This window comes from Hordeum vulgare, chromosome 3H (genome assembly GCF_904849725.1).
Source record: "Hordeum vulgare subsp. vulgare chromosome 3H, MorexV3_pseudomolecules_assembly, whole genome shotgun sequence".
NCBI lineage: Eukaryota > Viridiplantae > Streptophyta > Magnoliopsida > Poales > Poaceae > Hordeum > Hordeum vulgare.
Genome location: NC_058520.1, coordinates 55,499,816 through 55,524,957, shown reverse-complemented (window position 1 = coordinate 55,524,957; position 25,142 = coordinate 55,499,816). Strand labels below are relative to the sequence as shown.

At 42.1% G+C, this 25,142-nt stretch overlaps 1 pseudogene; it reads right to left on the bottom strand.

Annotated features, from left to right (window-relative positions):
* Positions 1 to 11,639: 11,639 nt before the first annotated feature.
* LOC123439508 lies at positions 11,640 to 12,887 on the bottom strand (annotated as a pseudogene).
* Positions 12,888 to 25,142: the final 12,255 nt, after the last annotated feature.

Here is a 25,142-nt window from a genome sequence, read left to right as displayed (position 1 = left end):
ACCAGGGGCCCTGGTGGATATGACCAGCGCCCCCTGTCAATTAATTGTGGTACTTTTTTTCTATTTGATGTGTTAATTCCATTTTTGGAATAGTTCAGAAATGGAATTTGCCTAATCTGGTATATACCAAATCTGTTAGGTATAAGAACAGTCCCTGTTCTTGACATGAGTAGATTTTGATTCTGGTTACATTTTCCCTACTGTTTTGTGGTGTTTTTATGCATGCAAGTATATAGGTATGATATATGGATTTGGGGTAGAAAAACCCGAGGAACCCAATGGTGGCACTAGATTCCAGATTTAGTCTGTTCTGCAAAAGTGCCATTTTGTGATGAGGTGGCACATTGTCGTTTCAGTAGGATTTTTTGTGTGCATATTTTGAAGGTTGTGCATACATGACTAGTGCCCCCTATCAATTAATTTTGGTATTTTTTTCTATTTGATGTGTTAATTCCATTTTTGGAATAGTCTAGAAATGGAATTTGCCTAATCTGGTATATACCAAATCTGTCAGGTATAAGAACAATCCCTGTTCTTGACATGAGTATATTTTGATTCTGGTTAGATTTTCCCTACTGTTTTGTGGTGTTTTTATGCATGCAAGTATATAGGTATGATATATGGATTTGGGGTAGAAAAACCCGAGGAACCCAATGGTGGCACTAGATTCCAGATTTAGTGTGTTCTGCAAAAGTGCCATTTTGTGATGAGGTGGCACATTGTCGTTTCAGTAGGATTTTTTGTGTGCATATTTTGAAGGTTGTGCATACATGACTAGTGCCCCCTGTCAATTAATTTTGGTATTTTTTTCTATTTGATGTGTTAATTCCATTTTTGGAATAGTCTAGAAATGGAATTTGCCTAATCTGGTATATACCAAATCTGTCAGGTATAAGAACAATCCCTGTTCTTGACATGAGTATATTTTGATTCTGGTTAGATTTTCCCTACTGTTTTGTGGTGTTTTTATGCATGCAAGTATATAGGTATGATATATGGATTTGGGGTAGAAAAACCCCAGGAATCCAATGGTGGCACTAGATTCCAGATTTAGTCTGTTTTGCAAAAGTGCCATTTTGTGATGAGGTGGCACATTGTCGTTTGAGTAGGATTGTTTTTGTGCATATTTTGAAGGTTGTGCATACATGCATCATATTGTGTGTTGCATTATCATTTGCTGGTGTTTATTTGCTATTACTTCTTTGGGTAGCAGTGGGTACGGGAAAGGAGTTCGAGGAGTCCGGTGAGTTCATTCAGGAAGATCATGAGCAGTTCCACTAAAGATTTCACACGCAAGATGATCGTGAGCTTGACACCATTTCTTGCTTTGTTATGCATAGTTGATTCGTTTCCATCGTTATTTCCCCGCTGCCTACCACATGATATATCGGCCATCAAACGTTGCCATGAAACCTCAAACAGCTCCCCTCCTTGCAAATACTGTTTGGCTAAGTTTGGCTTGCTGAACCATTTTATTAGCATTGCTAGTTGCGGGTGCAAGCTGGTCCATGTGATAACATGGGCAATTCGATACCATCTTATTTAAATTCTATTTAATTGATGCACCTATATACTTGGTAAAGAGCAGGAGGCCTAGCCTTTTGCCGGGTGATTTGTTTCGCTTTTGTCGCCTTAGTTTCGGCAACCGGTGTTTTATTCCATAACTGAGCGCTCCTAATTAACATGTTCGGGGTTGTTATGGGGACCCCCTTGGTAAATCGTTTAGTGTTAAGGCTAGTCTGGCAAGACCCAAGTTTGGTGTTAATTTGCTAACAACTTAATAATAAAAGGCATAGGGAATAGCTACCCAGAGGAATTTAATCAACCCCCGGGCCAGTGCTCCTCATGAGTGTTGGTCCAAACTAGAGCACTATGCGGGACCAACCCAGGGCAAACTTGGGTGATTTCTATCAGGCAACCATAAGCATCGCTTATCCGCGTGTCCTGAGACTGAGATACGCGACTCTTATCGGGGACGTCGCCACGTTGGGTGGTCTTGCTGGACTTGTCTTACCTTAACGATATATCTTGCGCATTGGGATTCCTATGAGACTTTGGGTCTTATCATAGTTGAGGTTTTCCTCTAAGGAATCCGACGATATCGCGAGTTTCGTGGTCGAGGATTACTATGTGGCCTGTGGTAATTTGTGACGTATTACTTGGAGCACCCCTGCAGGGTTAAATCTTTCGGAAAGCCTTGCCCGCGGTTATGTGGCAATCATGGATATTTTGTTAACATTCGGTTCTATATAACTTAACTAAAACCTCCCAACTGTGTGGGTAACCGTGATGTTTCTTTCAGAGCTCCTTCTCTGATCGAGAACACGGTGGGGTTATGTCTGACGTAAGTAGGTGTTCAGGATTACTTACTGATTATATTAGTTAACGACTGTCATGCGTAGACCACTCAATTATTCTTGTGCAACGTAAGTTAGCCACCATAAATGATTAGGTTGCTGGAAACTCATACAAACGCCACATCCTCACCTAATAACTTAGTTAGGTTCGATACCAACGTCATGGGATTGCTGAGGCCCTATGGCTCACAGATTACAACAACCACCCACGGGTACAGGTACCCCAGATACAAATGCTTCCAAGGAGACCGAGCTGAAGTGGGAGTTCGACGAGGCTAGTGCCAGGCTGTAGGTGACGTATCCTGAGGACTAGAGGCACTTGGTCGTGATCATGGGCCTAGCAAGGCGGGATAGCATTAGCTTTTGTCATTTATCTTGTCCATAAACGGACCCTGTTTTCCATTTGATTAATGTATGACTGTGTGACTCTGTAATTTAGCTTGTGGCAAGTGTAAGCGAGATCTTATTACTCTTCCATCTATTATGTAATGCAATGTTTATCCTGCTTGCGAAATGTTTAGATGCGACTCTTTGCCCTTTTGAGGCCTCGCCGCCAAATGAGGAAAGTGTCGTGCTACTTCTTGAGCTTGTGTTGGTTTTTCCCTTGAAGAGGAAATGGTGATGCAGCAAAGTAGAGATAAGTATTTCCCTCAGTTTGAGAACCAAGGTATCAATCCAGTAGGAGTATCAAGATGAGGCACCAAGGCACCCAACGCGATAAAGGGGTTGTCAATGCCTTTACGATTACTTGCAAAGTGAAATCTGATAGTGATAATAGGTAAATATAAATAAATAAATAAAAGTGCAGCAAGGTATTTTTGGTATTTTTGTATGTAGATCTGAATATATAATGTGTAAAATAAACCCGGGGGCCATAGTGTTCACTAGAGGCTTCTCTCATGATAGCAAGTATTACGGTGGGTGAACAAATTACTGTCGAGCAATTGATAGAATCGCGCAAAGTCATGATGATATCTAAGGCAATGATCATACATATAGGCATGACGTCCGAGACAAGTAGACCAATACTTTCTGCATCTACTACTACTAGTTAAATGCCCGTGCATTGCCACGGGAAAAAGTAATATCATATTTTTTTCCTATTTCTGACAATGTATTCATAAATATGGTGTCTTCCTCCATCCTATTTAGCAACTTCCACATCTCCCTTGAAGGTCATAAAACCAACATATAGGCTAATCAGTCGACTTTTATACTCTGTAAAATTGTGGAGAGAGTAATGTGCATGCAATGTTCTACCAAATCGCTACATCAAACTTGTTTTTCTCTCCCGACCTTTCGCCATATCACGCCTGATGTTCTTCTTTCACTCTAATTTAATGCCATCCCACTTCATTGTGTCTCCATCGTCAACTTCGTGTTGTATCAAATTTGGGGAAATTTCCGCCCTTAATATGGATAATGAAGGCCGGGCCAAGTATCGTCTATTTTGGTACGAAGGTAGTAATTCTAACTAATCAGGTAGTGAAAGCATTGGATATTCGGAACACAAAGAATAAAAAGGAGAAAAACAAGGATACTTTTCTGAGAGACACCACCTCTTGGTGTAAGATTTGTAACTCACAATCAACATCTTACACCTTGCAATACTAAAGTTTAAAAATTATTTCAATATGAGATTTTAGAGGAAATAATATTGCAAAAATATTGTTTTATTTCGAGAAGAGATACAGGAAAGGGGATATATTTCTTTAGTTCTTACATTTTCACGGCTATCATCTCATTTCTAATTCTATATGTCTTGATCCCTTTAGGACTACAAGAGAAAAACATGCAGATGCACTTGTGTACAACACAACGTACGTCAACTAAAGAGAGTCTAAACCACCTTCTAATTGGATTCCCGCGGTTGCCGCTTTTGTTGACATAGATATCATTGCTGGCAAGGTGTTCAGGATAATTTGTCATATTGTGAGGACCCTTTTTCCTTATGCACATTTACACATTTAGCTGTCACAGGGTGCTTTATAAAGACAACTAACATATGGGAGACCCGTTAAGAGTACAAAATAAAATCTATTACCTTTAGGGTTTTTGGAGAGCAGAGCTCACAACCATATGCATTTGACTGTACAGCTAGCATTGATGATAGGAACTCGTCCTTGGGGTTCTAAAACAATTCCAAGAGGAAAGGCTTGTGCTTCAGCTCAAATCTCTAGATAAATGCATAATGCATACCTTGCACCGGAAAGCAATGTTGATGGCATCTGATGGCTTGAGATCAAAACTAACAACCTCTTCTTCATTTCCAATCTGGAGACCATGATGTTGTACTTCAGAGGTAATCATAATTGTTATTGAAATGATGGTGTATTTTTAAGTGGTGTTACCTTTGCAAGATACAATCTAGAGTAGAAAGCATCATGCAACATTTCTGTAATCCGGACCAAACGTACCTAGAACAGCAGTATATAATGAGAGTGACAGATGGAAGTAGATACTATTATTATCAAAAGAATACACATATACAAAAAATATGTAGTTCCGACAACTTTGTATTAAACTCACCGTATATCCCATCATTTCGGTCATCTCCTTTACCACATTATAAATTGTTGGCATTGGCTAGAAAGTCCTAGTAATGTAACGCGGTTCAAAAGCAGAAGGAAAAACCCGGTTATTCTGGACACATCTAAGGTTTCTTCCATCCCGCATTCCTATCACAAAACCATATGGCATACATGTGAGCTCCACTATGAAAACAGATACAACAAGCAATCACTGGAATCCGACGAAGTGAACTAACCAGAAACCAAATTACTTAGAGGTTCTATCGTTGTATAATAGCACAAGCAACCTACCAACCTCCATGACGCTGGAGTCGACGAACTCTTCGCCGCTGGTCGTGCTTTTCTACGGGCTACAAGGCATATAAATGAATCAAACAAATAATATAAAATGTCTCAAAGTTTGAAACTCATTTCATCTTCATACATTCGGGCATGTACGAATATCAAAAGTCGCCCAACAGGCTCCACAAAAATCAAGCGCCTTGACAGTCCAAGCTCCCCCAAATCCATCCCATATGTGGGGGAGAAATGTAGTTCTCTCGACCATCCACCAAATTATCTTCAACACGAGGTGCCAACACAAAATCCATCCTACGCCGCACCCTTTTCTTTTCCCGTCAGACCCTCCCACTTTTGCTCGGTTGCACGCCATAGCAGGATATTTCTCACTCACCTTTAAAATCGGATGAGAGCTTGGTGGTGTTCAAAGTTAATTTGGGTGGCTCACCCCTCCCCCTCCTGCACCGCTCCCACGAGCGGCGGGGGGAAACCCCAGCCTACCACGTCTTTCCTCCCCGCGCCTCCCTCCCCTTGCCGCCGCCCCCGCATGCTAGCGGGCAAAGCCCGATCAGTTCAGGCTGCAACGGGCCTCCTCCTTCCCCCGCCCGACGCTGGATGGCGCGGGTCGTCTGGGTGCCGCGGGCTTCGGCTCGCCAGTTCTTCTGACCGATGTCGAGGTTTGTGGTGGATTCTGCGTGGTCATGGCCTATTGGCTTCGTGGGAGGGGTGCGGGCTAGCGGAGGTGTTTTGCATGGGGTTGTGGTGTTAGGAGGTGCTCCGGACGAAAGCTTGCCGGCCGACGGTGTCAGCGTCTGTGGATGTCGTCTCACCTTCTTGGAGGCACCATCGAGGACTTCTCTCCCTGCACCGTCAAGGACTTGTTGCTAAGGAAAGATCCAGTCATGGAATTAGAGGCATACCGGTGATATGTCAGAGAAGATAAAACTGACATGAAACTAACTGATTACCACACTGCAATATTTCAAATAAACTCTACCGAGAACACTAAACTTGACCCAAAACCATCAAATACCCTTAAGGTACAGTTGAATTAATAGTCATGTACTCCTTCGATCATATAGCTAAGGTACAGTTCAATTTCATAGCTGAACCGCAGTTCTTGAATCAATATTCATGTATTTGCTACTCGCCTACTGAGTACACCAATCACCTATATACAGAATATGTAAAACTACATATCACAATGTGCAGCAGTAATAGATAGATGAACAGTGTTTTTTTGTGGTGTGCTACTGCAAAGTTCAGGTAAAATCCATGTACTTTGAATAGTGAAGGTAATTTTTTCAAGACAAAGTATATTGAAATAGCATGAGATCAGGGGTGAACGTACCACACTCAACCCGTACCGATGTAGCTGAGTTCACTGGATCATGATTGCCAATGAATTTGATGTGAAGATGTGAAAACCACCGTTGCCCAAATCAAGCAAGGATGACCACCCGATACCACCTGGTCATCTCTGTTGACAACTCACACAAGGGGAAAAGGCAATTAACTCAACCCTATGTAGCTGAGTTCACTGGATCATCATCGTTGATGGCTTCGATGTGAAGATGTGAAAACCATTGATGCCCAGATCAAGCAAGAATGACCTCCCGACACCAGCTGGTCATCTCTGTTGGCAATTCGCACAAGGGAAAACACATTCTCGTGCTCGCCATCTTCTGTCGAAAGCTTCCATGCCAAAAAAAATAAGTAAAATAGTGCTAAACAAAATTACGAGTTGCTCGCATTTGTTTATGGAGAAGACAATCCTATACTTGCTAAAAGAAAATATTTGTTTTGATTGCAAGACCACTACCACGATATTAATTATCCTAGCAAGTAATTTTCGTTTCATCTGTAACATCACGGGAAATGATTGACCAAATAAGAATCTATTAATACATTAACCAACTATAATCAAGAATCTATGGTACACATCTATGACTAACAAGTATATTATGTGTAGTAGTGGTGAATCGGTAATTAGGCCACGTGGCGAGCGCCATGCATGCTTTGCTTGCATGTGGGTTGTAGGAATAAGCTTCTTGGCATTGTTCCATCCAGCATATAAACTCTAGAACCACTTCCGTATATATGCAGGAGAGTAGAAAAACATATAAATATATGAAGTCACCTGGAAGTAAACATAGGAACATGAAAATAACACAGGAGACAAGTATACCTTTTTTTGCAGTACTGACATGTAGTACGAACACACCTGCGCAAAAGATTCAACAGAATAACATGTGATGGCCTCGCACCCAGGGCATATCTTGATTTCTTTGCTTCCCATGATGTCCACGCCACACTCATCGCCTATGCACAGGAACCGACCCCGTCAGCAGGTCAGAAAGTTGGAAATTAACCTCGGCTGTGATGGCAGAGGAAATGGGTTGTCAGGTCAAGACACAATTCCATAAACAATCATTCTCAAAAAAAATATCAACATCTACTAAGTAGCATGCACTTGTACTTATAATCAAGACACTTATATGCAAGATCGTGGCTGAAGAACAAAATTCAAAAAAAATCACAACATAAGCATTTGAGATAGAGAGGAGAGGGAAGGAGAACAATAGCATGCCATCAATTTTGCCTTTGCAACATGGGTCACAGGGGGAGATTTCATGATCATGGGGGTTGCACGGACAGAGAAACAATTACATAGAAGGGGACTCCTTAAAAGAAATTGACACCTCATATAATCAACACACAATGATAATAATTAAAAAGAGAGGAACCTGTCAGATAAAACACGCAATGTCATTTCAGTCTGTTTGTGAAAAGGATCGTTCAAGGCTTCAGAGTTCTTATTTTGATTTATTTAAATCTACCCTCAGAATAAGGATAGGACAACTTGATGGGTTCTGATAAACATGAACATATGTGATATATAACAATTTACTTTTGCATATCATGTACACATTAGTTAGGAAAGGAAGAAACCGACAATATCTTACAATGTACATATGGCTCATTCATGCATATAAGTCATATATCAATACATTGTTTTACAGAATTTTAGTTCCAGAACCAGTTTAAACATCAGGGTTTCTTTGTAAGGAAAGGTTTGACAATGTCTGTGCTGACACTGGAAGTGATTAACATTTGAACCAATCACTCTCAATATTTTTTGGGCATCTGAAGCAGATCAAGGTTTATTTTAGTTTTTCAGAATCAATGTTCTATGTGTTTTGAAACCTAAGTTCTTAGCTCTGTAAGTGCATCAATCCTTAACTATCAGTATAACAAACGTGAGCAATGACTAATCAATCAACAACAAAATTGGAAACGAAAACTGTAACTTAGTACCCAGTTCCTCGGGGCGAGGGAAGTAGCAGGTTATGTTTCCAAGGTTCGAATCACTCCAAGAGGTCGATGGGCGCAAACCATATTCCTGCAGTAGGAACCTCCAACGACTTGTACCCAAGTGGAGAATTAGCAGAGAGATAAATGGATGGATTAAGTGTGTGTGAGATAGAGAGAGGAGGAATCAACGCAGTGACAGTGCAACGCCGCCTCTAGTCCACCGCCACGGCCTTGGTCATCACCGCCTGACTTTATCATTTCCCCATCACAGCGTGTCCATAGGACATCACCGCAGTCTTGTGCTGGAACCAGTGTCACGAGCACCCTTACAACGGTAGCATCAGGCGCCCATCCGCCACCGGTTGCTGGACCGCGCTAAGCCTGGATTAGCGACGACACGGGAGCAGAAGGCAACCTTGAGGAAGTACTGCAAGCTCGATTGAGAAGCACCTTGACTGATGGCGGGGCTATGAGAAGATGTCACGCGCTCCAGCTCACCGCGGAATTAGTTCTGCACATATCAAGATTTCAAACAGAATAATCAAAATATGACACATTATTTGGAGAAGATTATAAGCTCAATGTGCATGCAACATGATACTAATTTATGCATGCACTTGTTACGAGTATTGCAGTTGCCAGTTGAAAATAAAGTAATCAATATTTTTCTTTACACATTGACATGTCAAGATAACATCACACATGGTTTTAAAAGTGAATCAAAGAGGGGATGCATATGACTGAGATGTGCATGCTACTCAGCAAAAATATTCTCAAGTCTGGGGTGGAATAAAATTCATCTCCTATACTTCACAGTTTCTCCGCAATAGCAAATAAAGCTATCAAATAACATCGCCTTGTACTTTGAAGATTAGAATGGTTACCAAGTAAATTGTTCAGTGATGGTGGCTGTGCAATACGGGATTACTCCGCTAGAAATATTAGACCATGCTAGAACCGAAGATCTAGATGCGTAATCATTATTTTTTCTTTACACATTGACATGTCAACATAACTTCACTATTTTTTGAGGATACCTCAGTACACCCACTCGGATAGTTTGAATACCAATTGAGATCCAAAATAATCAATTGACGAAGGTCTAATAGAACAAATAAACTTTGACTAAGATCGGGGAGACACCTAAGCACACCAGCTACCCGATAATCATCAGTACTTCTTTTTTTTGCAAGAAACCAATAGGCAATACTGACAACAGAACAATATAAGATTCTACAACAAATCTTAGACAAACATAAGTGCAACATGGTCTCAGATCTGTGCCAAGAAACACTTGCAGATCTAACAAGTCACCCACCGGCGAGACGGTCCTCAAGATCCGAGGGAAAGGGGGAATTTGGCACACCTTATGAGAGGTTTGATTATTTGCCCCAGGATTGTGTCAAGATCCGAGGGAGGGAGGTGGGGGGATTAGGGAGCGGGCAAACCTGAATCCCAGCGCGGGAGGAGCGGGACACATGCGCCTTCTTCTTGTCCTTGTCCTTGTCGGCAGCGCCCTTGGCCGTCGTTGTCTTCGCCGCTAGTTGAATGCCCGTTCGTTGCAACGGGTTAACAAAAGATATACAAACACATTGGTTAAATGATGATGCTAATTTGGAATTTCATGTGAAATATGATGGCATGTAGTGACACTGACTAGTTCTTTCGTTTCTTCCCTCTTCAACAACCAATGTGATATATTATTTGAACTTGAAAAATCATGGAAGAAAAAGCTAAATTCTTAGAGGCCGCGCGCCAACAATATGTGTGTCCACATGTTGTGTCTCCTTAAGCACCCTTTTCATGGAAGAAGACATAGAAACAACTTTCTACCTGCGTCCCCCAAGAAAAAACCATGTACATCCATTCTCTTCATCAACCTTGCTCATTGGAAGAAGACAGAATGTCATTTTTCTCCCTAACTTGATACCAATGGACAGAGCGAGGTTGATGGAAACTTAAGGAGAAAAGCATATATAACATGGAATGAGAGCATGAGGGCTATGAATAAGATATGTTGACTGTACTATTTAGTTCAAGCTCCATCGGTACAGATAAGATTACATGTTTTGACACGTAAATATTTTGAAAGTAATGTAATTTGGTAAGTAAAATAAAGTATTATGTGGATCCCAAAACAACCACGTCATTGCAATCTGCATATGATGCGATTATTCAAGATCCATTTTCTGATATATTGAGTTAGATGCATCAAATCATGTCTTCTTGACATCATTTAAATGCACATCACAAGTACCGACCTCTTACTGTCACCAGTATGGCAAGAAGAATGGCATGCTACCCTGAAAAAAATCACCTGCAAAATGCAGCACGCTGGCTTCAGGTCTAGAAAGACTTGGTTGATTATGAATGGTTTGTCTCACAATACGCCGATCTGTCTCGAACTAAGCAGGTCACCGTGGAATCTTCATTCAGAATAGATTGGCGCACACTGGAAATAGCTAAAAAATGCTTACAAGTTAACATTGGAATCCAAGTAGATAACAAAAGGAACCCTGTGTTTGATGATAAAAATAAATGGGCTGATACTGAACCTAAGTATATAATATACTTTGGTGGAGAAGAAAGAACTATTCTAAAATATGAATGAAAGAATTTGCAGGAGATAAATGCTAGTATGAGTGTACTCGAGAATAGTGCACATCATTGTAGAATAACCCGTAAAAAAGAAACTTTAGACCCAAGAATGCAACATCTTTCATTTCTCGATAAGCTGCACGCACATAAAACAACAATTATAATTGGAGGCCAAGGCGGGAATCCGTCTGGTTGTGTCTCGAGGAGGAAGGCGCGTGGTGCAGCGCCTCACTATGGAGGAGGACGAGAGCGGGTCATAGCAGCCATCTGTGGCATGTATACTATGCTTCTCATTGTTGTCTCCATAGAGTGTAATGTTGCGGTTGAACCTAGGGGCACTTAAGCGCCAACTTAGGCGCAACTTTTATAACTATGGGATTAGTTGATGCTTAGGATTCACATAATACCACTCAACATACCTCAAAGAACTGGAATCATGCAATGTATACATTATGCAATAGAACGGTGAAGAGAACCATGCACTCACTATTATCAACATCATGAAAAATTTATCACTGAAGAAAATTATGTTGAGTACCCGGAATACCATCATCCGTTGTTGGCACAACAAACATCATATGTGACATATCTTTAAGTCATTGAGAATTGTGAAAAAAGAAGAGTTCTCAGCAAGTGAGAAGTACTATCCTAGAGAAATCTACAATGTGACAAAAATGTACCTTGTCTGCAGCGTCATGCTGTATGCAATACCTAGACTTCAGATGGCGTCTTTGCATCGATGGATAGCGCATGCAACCCACTCTTGAGCTCATCCTGCAGGAGATCATACGCAACCCTGTGTCTCTTGAGCATGCTCTTCCCCTCAAACTCCCTGGACACCACCAGCACATTGAAATGCGTCTCTCCATAGCTACCTGCTACCACAGCGTGCCCCTTGTGCTGATGTGAAATGTCCTCAATCTTGAGCTCCACCGGTGAAAGCCCTCTCTCCAATTTATCCCTTATTCTCTCCTTCCTCCCACCTCCAAGGCTGCCATTTCCTTGCACAACAGCAGCCGGTTCGTCCTCGATTCTTCGTCCTGAGGCCTCTCCGGCTCCGAACTCTCATGTACATGCCCACCAAAACCTTCAAACTGAGGCTCTCCCTTCTCCACGGTAGGCGTTTCAGTACGCTCCTCGCGGATTTCTGGGCTGGCAGTCACCTCCTGGCCGGCAGTGATTTCCAGCGCCTTGAGCTTCATGAGATTGATCATGTTGAGCAGGCCGCTATTCCTGGACGGCGAGAGGCTCTGTCTGATCCCGAGCATCTCGTTGAACTCCACGGGCACCATGGCGACGTCCCTGGCGAGCGCGTCGGAGAGGCCGAGCACGAGCAGCACGACGAGGACCTTGGTGAGCTGCGCGTCGGAGTCGGCCTGGAAGCTGACGCAGCCGGGCGCCTCGGCCTCCGGCGCGGCGTGGACCCAGACCTGGGAGACGCACCCACGTACGCGGTTGGCGTCAGTCTTGAGCGCCGGTTCCATGGGCGGTAGGCGGGCGGCGTAGGCGAGGAGCTGCTTGTAGCGGGTGCGCTCGTCGGGCACGGACTGGAAGAGCGCGATGATGTCCCTGAGCGCCGGGGGGAGCTTTGCCGGGTCAACGGGGGCGGGGGCGGGGGCGGAGGAGGAGGAGGTGGAGGGGGTCGGGGAGGCAGCGGACCTAGCGGTGAGGCGCTGGAAGGAGATGGGGCAGGAGAGGGCGAGCAGGTGGGGCCTGGGTAGGAGCGGCTTGGAGAGGGGCGAGGAGGAGAGGAGTCGGAGCGGGGTCGAGGTGGCGGCCGCGGACGCCATGGGTCGCGGCGGTGGAGGGATGGCGATTGGGGAATCAGAGGTCGGGTTGGGTTTCTTCTCTTCCCGGCGTCCGGATCTGCCCAGGAGCCGCGGGTACCATGGATCCTCCCGGGAAGCCGTGCTCCGACCTTCCTCTTCGTCACCGGCGACCCTCGCGTCCAGGCCCCCCTCCCTAGTCCCTGCCGCGGTGCAGATCTAGCCCCCTGCAAGCTCCAACCGCCGTTATGCATCGAGCCGGATCGCGAGGTCGTGCGTGCGTGCGTTAGTAGGTTTTTAGTGGATCTGTTTTGAACCATTTTGTAATGGTTTTTTATTGAACTAATCGTCTGGTTTATGGAGGGATTGAAAAAAAACGGTGGAACGGTGGAAAGGCTAACGGTAGGATGGGAGATCGCTGGAGGTCGAACCATCACGACGACGGCAAATCCCCCTTTAATAGTAGAGATTACTTCACACATCGACCGCTATCCAGCATGCATCTAGTGTATTAAGTTCATAACAAACAGAGTAACGCCTTAAGCAGGATAACATGATGCAGAGGGATAAATTCATGCAATATGTTATAAACCCCATCTTTTTACCCTTGATGGAAACAACACGATGCGTGCCTCGCTACCCCTTCTGTCACTAGTGAGGACACCGCACGGTATGAACCCAAAACCAAGCACTTCTCCCATTGCAAGAATTATAGATCAAGTTGGCCAAACGAAACCCGTAACTCGAAGAGAATTACAAGGATACGAAATCATGCATCTAAGAAATCAGAGGAGACTCAAATAATATTCACAGATAATCTGATCATAAATCCACAATTCATCGGATCTCGACAAACACACCGCAAAAGAAAGTTACATCGGATAGATCTCCATGAAGATCATGGAGAAGTTTGTATTGAAGATCCAAGAGAGAGAAGAAGTCATCTAGCTACTAGCTATTGACCCGAAGGTCTGTGGTGAACGGTCCCCAGATGGGATCTCGCGGAAACAGAAGCTTGCGGTGGCGGAAATGTATTTTCGTGGCTCTCTCTGTTGCTTTGGGGATTTTAGGGAATTTATAGGCGAAAGAGGTAGGGAAAAGGAGGCACGGGGGGCCCACGAGCCTGCTAGGCGCGCTCCCCCTAGGGCGCGCCTAGGGGGCTCGTGACCTCCTCCGTGGACCTCTGCCTTGGTTCTCAAGTCTTCTGGATCCCTTCTGTTATGGAAAAAATCATCCCGAAGGTTTTATTCCGTTTGGACTCCGTTTAATATTCTTATCTGAGAAAGTCAAAAAACGGAAAAAACAGAAACTGACACTAGCATTGAGTTAATAGGTTAGTCCCAAAAATGATATAAAATAGCATATAAATGCATATAAAACATCCCAAGTTGATAATATAATAGCACGGAACAATCAAAAATTATAGATACGTTGGAGACGTATCAAGCATCCCCAAGCTTAACTCCTGCTCGTCCTCGAGTAGGGAAGTGATAAAGACCGAATTTTTGATGTGGAATGCTACCTAACATATTTGTTCTTTGTAACTTGTTTATTGTGGCATGAATGTTCAGATCCATAAGATTCAAAACAATAGTTTAATATTGACATGAAAACGATAATACTTCAAGCATAGTAGCAAAGTAATCATGAACTTTTGAAATAACGAGGCCAAAGAAAGTTATCCCTACAAAATCTTATAGTCTGGCTATGCTCCATCATCCCCACACAATGAATTTAAATCATGCACAAACCCGGTATTGGCCAAGTAATTGTTTTCGCACTCTTACTTGCTCAAACTTTTTCAACTCTCACGCAATACATGAGCGTGAGTCATGGATATAACACTATAGGTGGAATAGAGTGTGGTGGAGGTTGTGAGCCAAAAAGGAGGAGATGGTCACATCTACTCGGCGTATCAATGGGTTATGGAGATGCCCATCAATAGATATCAATGTGAATGAGTAGGGATTGCCACGCAATGGATGAACTAGAGCTATAAGTGTATAAAGCTCAAAAATAAAAACTAGTGGGTGTGCACCCAACTTGCTAGCTCACGAAGACCTAGGGTAATTTTGAGGAAGCTCATCATTGGAATATACAAGCCAAGTTATATAGTGAAAATTCCCACAAGTATATGAAAGTGAAAAAACAAGAGATTCTCTATCATGAAGAACATGGTGCTATTTTGAAGCACAAGTGTGGAAAAAGATAGTAGCATTGTCCCTTCTCTCTTTTTCTCTCATTTTTATGGTCTCTTTGGCATCCCTTTTTTATTTCATTTAATTTTTTCTCTCTTTTTTGGTGGGCATCTTTGGCCTATTTTTTTATTTCCTCACATGGTACAATGCTCTAATAATGATGATCATCACACTTTTATTTACTTACAACTTGATACTTAGAACTATAATGACTCTATATGAAATGCCTCCGGCAGTGTACCAGGATGTGCAACGATCTAGCTTAGCGTATGACGTTGACACATCTCACAAGCTATCTTAAGATCATGCAATGGCAATATTAAAGTGATGGCACATGTCATGAGACGGACCGGTGGAATTTGCATGGCAATATATCTCGGAATGGCTATGAAAATGCCATAATAGGTAGGTTTGGTGGCTATTTTGAGGAAGGTATATGGTGGTTTTGTGCACCGGCGAAAGTTGCGCGGCACTAGAGAGGCTAGCAATAGTGAAGGGTGAGAGTGCATCTATACCATGGACTCACATTAGTCATGAAGAACTCATATACTTATTGCGAAAGTTTTATTAGTAATCGAAACAAAGTGCTAAACGCTTACTCCTAGGGGAAGGGTTGGTAGGAGTTAACCATCGCGCGATCCCGACCGCCACACAAAGGATGACAAGCAATAAATAAATTATGCTCTAACTTCATAACATAGCGGTTCACCATACGTGCATGCTACGGGAATCACTAACCTCAACACAAGTATTTCTAGATTCACAACACCCTACTATCATAACTCTAATATTACCATATCCATATCTCAAAACTAATTGTGAGGAATCAAACTTCTCTTACTAATCAATGCACTTGAATATGAATTTTTTTTATTATATCCTCTTTGGATGCCTATCATATTTAGGACTAATTTCATAACACACGCCAATTACCAATTACTTTGAGAGAGCGCTCTCAAAATGATATAAGTGAAGATCGAGAGTTTTTATTTCTACAAAATATGACACCGCCGTGCTCTACAAAGATTTAAGTGAAGCACTAGAGAAAATTATCTAGCTCAAAAGATATAAGTGAATCTCATGGGAGCAAAATTATCTAGCTCAAATGATATAAGTGAAGCACATGCGAGCTAAATTGCCTAACTCAAAAGATATAAGTGAAGCTCATTGAGTATTCTAACAAATTCATGATGAGTGCATGTCCCTCTCAAAAGGTGTGCAGAAAGGATTATTTTGATAAAACAAAAAGCAAATATTCCTATAATACCCGATGCTCCAAGCAAAACACATATCATGTGGTAAATAAAAATATAGCTCCAAGTAACGTTACCGATGGATTGAAGACGAAAGAGGGGATGCCTTCCCGGGGCATCCCCAAGTTTAGGATTTTTGGTGTCCTTGAATTTGGCTTGGGATGACTTGGGCATCCCCAAGCTTAGGTTCTTTCCACTCTTTATTCCATTGTCCATAAGAACATCACCCAAAACTTGAAAACTTCACAACACAAAACTTGAACAGAAACTCGTGATATCATTAGCATAAGAAAACAAACCACCAACTTTTTAGGTACTGTAGTAAACTTAAATTCCATTTATATTGATGTTATATTACTGTATTATCACTTATACATGGCTCGTACCCCCCGATACTAACCATAGTTTCATCAAAATAAGCAATCAACACAACAAAAACAGAATCTGTCAAAAGCAGAACAGTTTGTAGCAATCTGTATATTTCGTATACCTATGCTATTGCAAAAATTCTGAAACAATTGTGACAGTTAGGTAAATTTGCATATCAATCAGCAGCAAAAAGAATAAATTCAAAAGCTCTTTCCGGATAGGAATTAAAAATAATTTCGTGAGCACAAAGTTTCTGTCTTTTTTCAGCATGATTAAACAACTATCACCAAAACTAATCATAAAGGTTCTACTTGGCACAAACACTAATTGAAACATAAAAAACACAATCATAAAAGAACCATGATGGTGTGGACTCAACAAAACAGTAATTAAAAAGCAAAAATAAATTTATTCATTGGGTTGCCTCCCAACAAGCGCTATTGTTTAATGCCCTTAGCAAGGCGTAAGGCAATAGAATCAAGTGTTGTCATCTTTAGTGCTCAAACCATAAGTAGCTTTCATAATGGATTCATAAGGAAATTTTATTTTCTTTCTAGGAAAGTGTTCCATGCCCTTATTTAATGGAAATTGAAATTTAATATTCCCTTCCTTCATATCAATAACAGCACCAATAGTCCTAAGGAAAGGTCTACCAAGAATAATGGGACATGTCGGATTGCAATCAATATCAAGCACAATGAAATATACGGGCACATAGTTCCTATTTGCAATAATAAGAACATCATTGATCCTTCCCATAGGTTTCTTAATAGTAGAATCCGCAAGATGCAAATTAAGAGAACACTCATCAATCTCATTGAAACCTAGAACATCACATAAAGATTTTGGAATTGTGGAAACACTAGCACCCAAATCACACAAAGCATGACATTCATAATTTTTAATCTTAATTTTTATAGTAGGTTCCCACTCATCATGAAGCTTTCTAGGAATAGATATTTCCAACTCAAGTTTCTCTTCAAGAGATTTCATCATAGCATCAACGATATGTTTGATAAAAGCCTTATTTTGGCTATAAGCATGTGGAGAGTTTAGCATGGATTGCATCAAGGAAATACATTCAATCAAAGAGCAACCATCATAATTAAATTCCTTGAAATCCAAAGTAGTAATTTCATCACTATTCAAAGTTTTGATATCCTCTACTCCACTTTTAGTACTTTTTGCATCATGATAAATAGACTCCAAATCATTGGGGCGTTTCTCAACCAAAATGGATTCACATCCAGCCCCATCATCATTAAGATTGACATTAGAAAACAAGGATTCAATAGCAGTCGCACCAAGCACTTTAAGATCTTTGTGATTCTCATCACGAGAACACGCCTTTTTAAGCCATTCATGTCTAGCACGAATTTGGGCGGTTCTTTCTTTACTCTCATTCATGGAAACACGCATAGCTTTCAAAGTTTCATCCATATTAATCTTGGGAGGAACACATCTCAATTTCAAAGCATCAATATCAAGAGACATTCTATCAACAGTCCTAGCCAAGTCATCAATTTTAAGCAGTTTTTCTTCTATGGAAGCATTGAAAATCTATTGCAAATTAATAAACTCTTTAATATTACTATCAACATCAGAGGGTATTTTATTATAATTTCCGTGAGCATTGTTGTAGGAATTGCCAAAATTATTAGAGGGATTACTAGGAAAAGGCCTAGGATTAAAGTTACCTCTATAGGCATTGTTGTTACCAAAATTATTCCTACCAAAAAAATTAACATCCAAATTTTCATTTCTATTCTCAATTAAGGAAGATAAAGGAATATCATTTGGATCTAGAGGAGCACTTTTACTAGCAAACAACTTCATTAACTCATCGATCTTAGCACTCAAAGAGTTAATTTGTTCTATAGCATGCACTTTTTTACTAGTAGGTGACCTTTCAGTGTGCCATTGAGAATAATTTGTAATGATATTATCTAGGAGTTTTGTAGCTTCTCCTAGTGTGATTTACATAAAAGTTCCACCAGAGGCGGAATCCAAGATATTTCTAGAAGCAAAATTCAAACCAGCATAGCAAATTTGTATAATCATCCAAAGACTTAGGCCATGAGCGGGACAATTTCTAATCATCAATTTCATTCTCTCCCAAGACTGTGCAACATGTTCATGATCTAGTTTCTTAAAATTCATGATATCATTACAGAGAGAGATAATCTTAGCAGGTGGCAAATACTTGGAAATAAAGGCATCTTTACACTTGTTCCATGAATCAATACTATTTTTGGGTAAAGATGAAAACCAAGTTTTTGCTCGATCTCGTAATGAGAACGGAAATAGCTTCAATTTAATCATATCATTATCCACATCTTTCTTCTTTTTCATATCACATAACTCAATCAAGGTATTAAGATGGGATGCGGAATCTTCACGAGGAAGGTCGGAAAATTGCTCTTTCATAACAAGATTCAACAAGGCAGCATTAATTTCGTATGAATCCGCACTAGTGGAGGGAGAAATTGGAGTACTAATAAAATCATTGTTATTTGTATTAGAGAGGTCACACAATTTAGTGTTTTCAGACATGGTGACTTAGCAAGCAGACAAGCACACAAGCAAACAGAAAGCAAGCGAAAGAAAGGGCGAATGAAAAGGCAAATATTTTTGTAAATTTTGTTTTAGAAGTGGGGGAGAGGAAAATGAGAGGAAAATGGCAAATAGTGTAAATGCAAGAGATGAGTTTGCGATAAGTACTTGGTAGATATGCTTCACTTGAATACTCCCCGGCAACGACACCAGAAATTCTTCCTGCTACTTCTTGAGCTTGCGTTGGTTTTTCCCTTGAAGAGGAAATGGTGATGCAACAAAGTAGAGATAAGTATTTCCCTCAGTTTGATAACCAAGGTATCAATCCAGTAGGAGTATCAAGATGAGTCACCAAGGCACCTGCGCAAAGACAAACAAACTTGCACCCAACGCGATAAAGGGGTTGTCAATCCCTTTACGATTATTTGCAAAGTGAGATCTGATAGTGATAATAGGTAAATATAAATAAATAAATACAAGTGCAGCAAGGTATTTTTGGGATTTTTGTATGTAGATATGAATATATAATGTGTAAAATAGACCTGGGGGCCATAGTGTTCACTAGAGGCTTCTCTTATGATAGCAAGTATTACGGTGGGTGAACGAATTACTGTCGAGCAATTGATAGAATTGCGCAAAGTCATGACGATATCTAAGGCAATGATCATACATATAGGCATCACGTTCGAGACAAGTAGACCGATACTTTCTGCATCCACTACCATTACTCCACACATCAACCGCTATCCAGCATGCATCTAGTGTATTAAGTTCATAACAAACAGAGTAACGCCTTAAGCAAGATGACATGATGTAGAGGGATAAATTTATGCAATATGATATAAACCCCATCTTTTTTACCCTTGATGGCAACAACATGATGCGTGCCTCGCTACCCTTTCTGTCACTAGGTGAGGACACTGCATGGTATGAACCCAAAACCAAGCACTTCTCCCATTGCAAGAATTATAGATCAAGTTGGCCAAACGAAACCCATAACTCAAAGAGAATTACAAGGATATGAAATCATGCATATAAGAAATCAGAGGAGACTCAAATAATATTCATAGATAATCTGATCATAAATCCACAATTCATCGGATCTCGACAAACACACCGCAAAAGAAAGTTACATCGGATAGATCTCCATGAAGATCTTGGAGAGCTTTGTATTGAAGATCCAAGAGAGAGAAGAAGCCATCTAGCTACTAGCTATGGACCCGAAGGTCTGTGGTGAACTACTCACGCATCATCGGAGAGGCAATGGTGTTGATGAAGAAGCCCTCCGTGTCCGAATCCCCCTCCGGCGGGGCACCAGAACGGTCCCCAGATGGGATCTCGCAGAAACAGAAGCTTGCGGTGGTGGAAAAGTATTTTCGTGGCTCTCTTTGTTGGTTTGGGGATTTTAGGGAATTTATAGGCGAAAGAGGTAGGGCAAAGGAAGCACGGGGGGGCCACGAGCCTGCTAGGCGCCCCCCTGGGGCGGGCCTAGGGGGCTCGTGGTCTCCTCCGTGGCCCTCTGTCTTGGTTCTCAAGTCTTCTGGATCCCTTCTGTTATGGAAAAAATCATCTTGAAGGTTTTATTCCGTTTGGACTCCGTTTAATATTCTTATTTGAAAAAGGTCAAAAACACGGAAAAAACAAAAACTGGCACTCGGCACTGAGTTAATAGGTTAGTCCCAAAAATGATATAAAATAGCATAGAAATGCATATAAAACATCCCAAGTTGATAATATAATAGCATGGAACAATCAAAAATTATAGATACGTTGGAGACGTATCATGCCACATCTTTTGTCGTTACAAGTTGGTAATCAGAGCCTTACGACCATAGGAGCCTTTGATTGATCGAACTTGGCCGAGTCGAGTCTAGTAAAAACTATTTTGAGTCTTAGTTATATCGGAGAGTAGGTTTCTTTTTCCACCTCTTCTATGCTCTCGTGAGGTTCACGACTTAGTAAATTTTAATTCTACTCCTCTTCTTCCTCAATTTTTTTAGGATCATGCGAATATTTTGGAATCTATATGATACTGATGTGACGGAGTTCTGTCTTGGTGCATCCTACTGTGTTGATTTTATTACGGGGAGTTGAGCTCCAGGGGATTCTTGAGCACATCATTATAATTCAGATTTCTTAGTATCCCAGGACGGAGGATGTTCGAAATTGCTTCAATACTAGTAGTGGTGTGATAAGCCGGCATCCCTAGTACTGGTGCAGAGAGTTCGGGGATACCTGCATACTTAGTATCGTTGTGATTACGAGGGTCTGAGATAGATGAGGTTTCGAGATTCTGGTTATGTGTTGACGGATGTGATACAATGGACGAGTTAGTAAAGGAGTTGATTGATGAATTTATCCTTGTATCCGTGGACCAGATTGCATGACCAGAAATTTTGGAAGTTCTTATGTGGGAATTCCATTAGTAACCTAGGAATTCTTTCATGAGATGTATGTTAGGAATATACACTTGCTTCGAGTAATCCTATCTCATACTTGGCATTTACAAGTGGCTTTGAATCAGATGTTATCGACAGTTATTTTGAGGAAGCATTCATACTAATTATAGTTCGAGTGCATTTGCTAAGAACTCTTGTTTAGATATTTCTGTCCACTGAATCAACTTATTCTTTGAATTTTTGCATCTATGGTCTAATGTTGTAGTCCGTCTCCTGGATGGCTCCACCAACTTGCCAGAATCCGGGTCGTGAGAATGCTGACCCTCCACCATCCCCTCCGCCACCGCCTCCTCCTCATGAGGCATGGAAAGCTGTGATGGCGGCAACCAGTGCAAACACTCAAATGTTGCTCCAGTTGTTGCAAGAGAGGAACCAAGGGCGCCAGGGTAATTTCAACAATGGTGGTCAGTAGTTTGCCTCTCTCAATCAATTCCTGGCGAACCAGCCGAAATCCTTCACCTCCTGTGATCGGCCATTCGATGCGGAGGACTAGATTCGTGACATGAACAAGAACTTTGAGTGCAGTAATGTACGACCAGAGGATTTTGTCAAGTTTGCAACATTCCACCTCAAGGGGCACGCGGCAGAATGGTGGTAGCAAATGAAGGATTCCAGAGGCGACAGGGTGATCAGCTGGGATGATTTCTGCAGGGATTTCAGGGCTCACTATAGTCCAGCAAGTTTTCTGGAAGAGATGCGTGAGAAATTCACGCGCTTGAAGCAAGGGAGTTTGTCTGTGTACAAGTACAACATGGAGTTCCAGGAGCTTGCTGGTTATGCTAAACAAGACATTCCAGACCAGAAGAGCAAGATTTATCAGTTCCATGGTGGGTTGAAGGAAGACTTGAAGCTAGCCCTTGCCTTGCACGATCCTCTCGAGTTCGACCAGTTCTACAATTTGGCTCTCAGGGCTGAGTAGGAATTGCTAAAAGTTGAGAACTCAACACTAGTAGGAGAAATGGTAGCAGTAGTGCTGGTTTTGCCCTTACCAGTAGCGCTTGTGCGAGCGCTACTGCAATCGCGCTACGACTAATCTATTAGCAGTAGCGCTGGAATAAATAAAGCGCTACTGCTAAACCAGCGCTACTTCTAATATTCTAGCGCTACTACTAATATTCCTGCTTTTAATATTTCTTTCGCGTCATATTTATGTCCCCCCTACGTATTTGTGCATGCTCTATAGAGTGGTTCCATCATATCATAACAAACATGCATAATTTGTTGGGGAACGTCGCATGGGAAACAAAAATTTTCCTACGCGCACGAAGACCTATCATGGTGATGTCCATCTATGAGAGGGGATGTGTGATCTACATACCCTTGTAGACCGTACATCAGAAGCGTTAGTGAACGCGGTTGATGTAGTGGAACGTCCTCACGTCCCTCGATCCGCCCCGCGAACCGTCCCGCGATCAGTCCCACGATCTAGTGCCGAACGGACGGCACCTCCGCGTTCAGCACACGTACAGCTCGACGATGATCTCGGCCTTCTTGAACCAGAAAGAGAGACGGAGAGGTAGAAGAGTTCTCCGGCAGCGTGACAGCGCTCCGGAGGTTGGTGATGATCTTGTCTCAGCAGGGCTCCGCCCGAGCTCCGCAGAAACGCGATCTAGAGGAAAAACCGTGGAGGTATGTGGTCGGGCTGCCGTGGAAAAGTCGTCTCAAATCAGCCCTAAAACCTCCGTATATATAGGTGGGAGAGGGGGAGCCTTAGGATGAGCCTTGCCTTGCCTTTGATTTTCTTCCTATGGCGTATAGGGCCTTCTTGGGCTGTCCCACCAGCCCACTAAGGGCTGGTGTGCCACCCCCAAGGCCTATGGGCTTCCCCGGGGTGGGTTGCCCCCCCGGTGAACTCCCGGAACCCATTCGTCATTCCCGGTACATTCCCGGTAACTCCGAAAACCTTCCGGTAATCAAATGAGGTCATCCTATATGTCAATCTTCGTTTTCGGACCATTCCGGAAACCCTCGTGATGTCCGTGATCTCATCCGGGACTCCGAACAACATTCGGTAACCAACCATATAACTCAAATACGCATAAAACAACGTCGAACATTAAGTGTGCAGACCCTGCGGGTTCAAGAACTATGTAGACATGACCCGAGAGAGTCCTCGGTCAATATCCAATAACAGGACCTGGATGCCCATATTGGATCCTACATATTCTACGAAGATCTTATCGTTCGAACCTCAGTGCCAAGGATTCATATAATCCCGTATGTCATTCCCTTTGTCCTTCGGTATGTTACTTGCCCGAGATTCGATCGTCAGTATCCGCATACCTATTTCAATCTCGTTTACCGGCAAGTCTCTTTACTCGTTCCGTAATACAAGATCCCACAACTTACACTAAGTCACATTGCTTGCAAGGCTTGTGTGTGATGTTGTATTACCGAGTGGGCCCCGAGATACCTCTCCGTCACACGGAGTGACAAATCCCAGTCTTGATCCATACTAACTCAACGAACAGCTTTAGAGATACCTGTAGAGCATCTTTATAGTCACCCAGTTACGTTGCGACGTTTGATACACACAAAGTATTCCTCCGGTGTTAGTGAGTTATATGATCTCATGGTCATAGGAACAAATACTTGACACGTAGAAAACAGTAGCAACAAAATGACACGATCAACATGCTACATCTATTAGTTTGGGTCCAGTCCATCACGTGATTCTCCTAATGACGTGATCCAGTTATCAAGAAACAACACCTTGTTCATAATGAGAAGACACTGACTATCTTTGATCAACTGGCTAGCCAACTAGAGGCTTGCTAGGGACAGTGTTTTGTCTATGTATCCACACATGTAAATGAGTCTTCATTCAATACAATTATAGCATGGATAATAAACGATTATCTTGATACAGGAATTATAATAATAACTATATTTATCATTGCCTCTAGGGCATAATTCCAACAGTCTCCCACTTGCACTAGAGTCAATAATCTAGTCCTCACATCATCATGCGAATTACATTGTAATAAATCTAACACCCATACAGTTTTGGTGTTGATCATGCTTTGCCCGTGGAAGAGGTTTAGTCAGCGGGTCTGCTACATTCAGACCCGTGTGCACTTTGCATATATTTACGTCCTCCCCTTCGACGTAGTCGCGGATGAGGTTGAAGCGTCGTTTGATGTGTCTGGACTTCTTGTGAAATCGTGGTTCCTTTGCTAAGGCAATGGCACGCGTGTTGTCACAGAACAAGGTTATTGGATTCAGTGTGCTTGGCACCACTCCAAGATCCGTCATGAATTGCTTCATCCACACACCCTCCTTAGCCGCCTCCGAGGCAGCCATGTACTCTGCTTCACATGTAGAATCTGCTACGACGCTTTGCTTGGAACTGCACCAGCTTACCGCTCCCCCATTAAGAATAAATACGTATCCGGTTTGCGACTTAGAGTCGTCCGGATCTGTGTCAAAGCTTGCATCGACGTAACCTTTTACGGCGAGCTCTT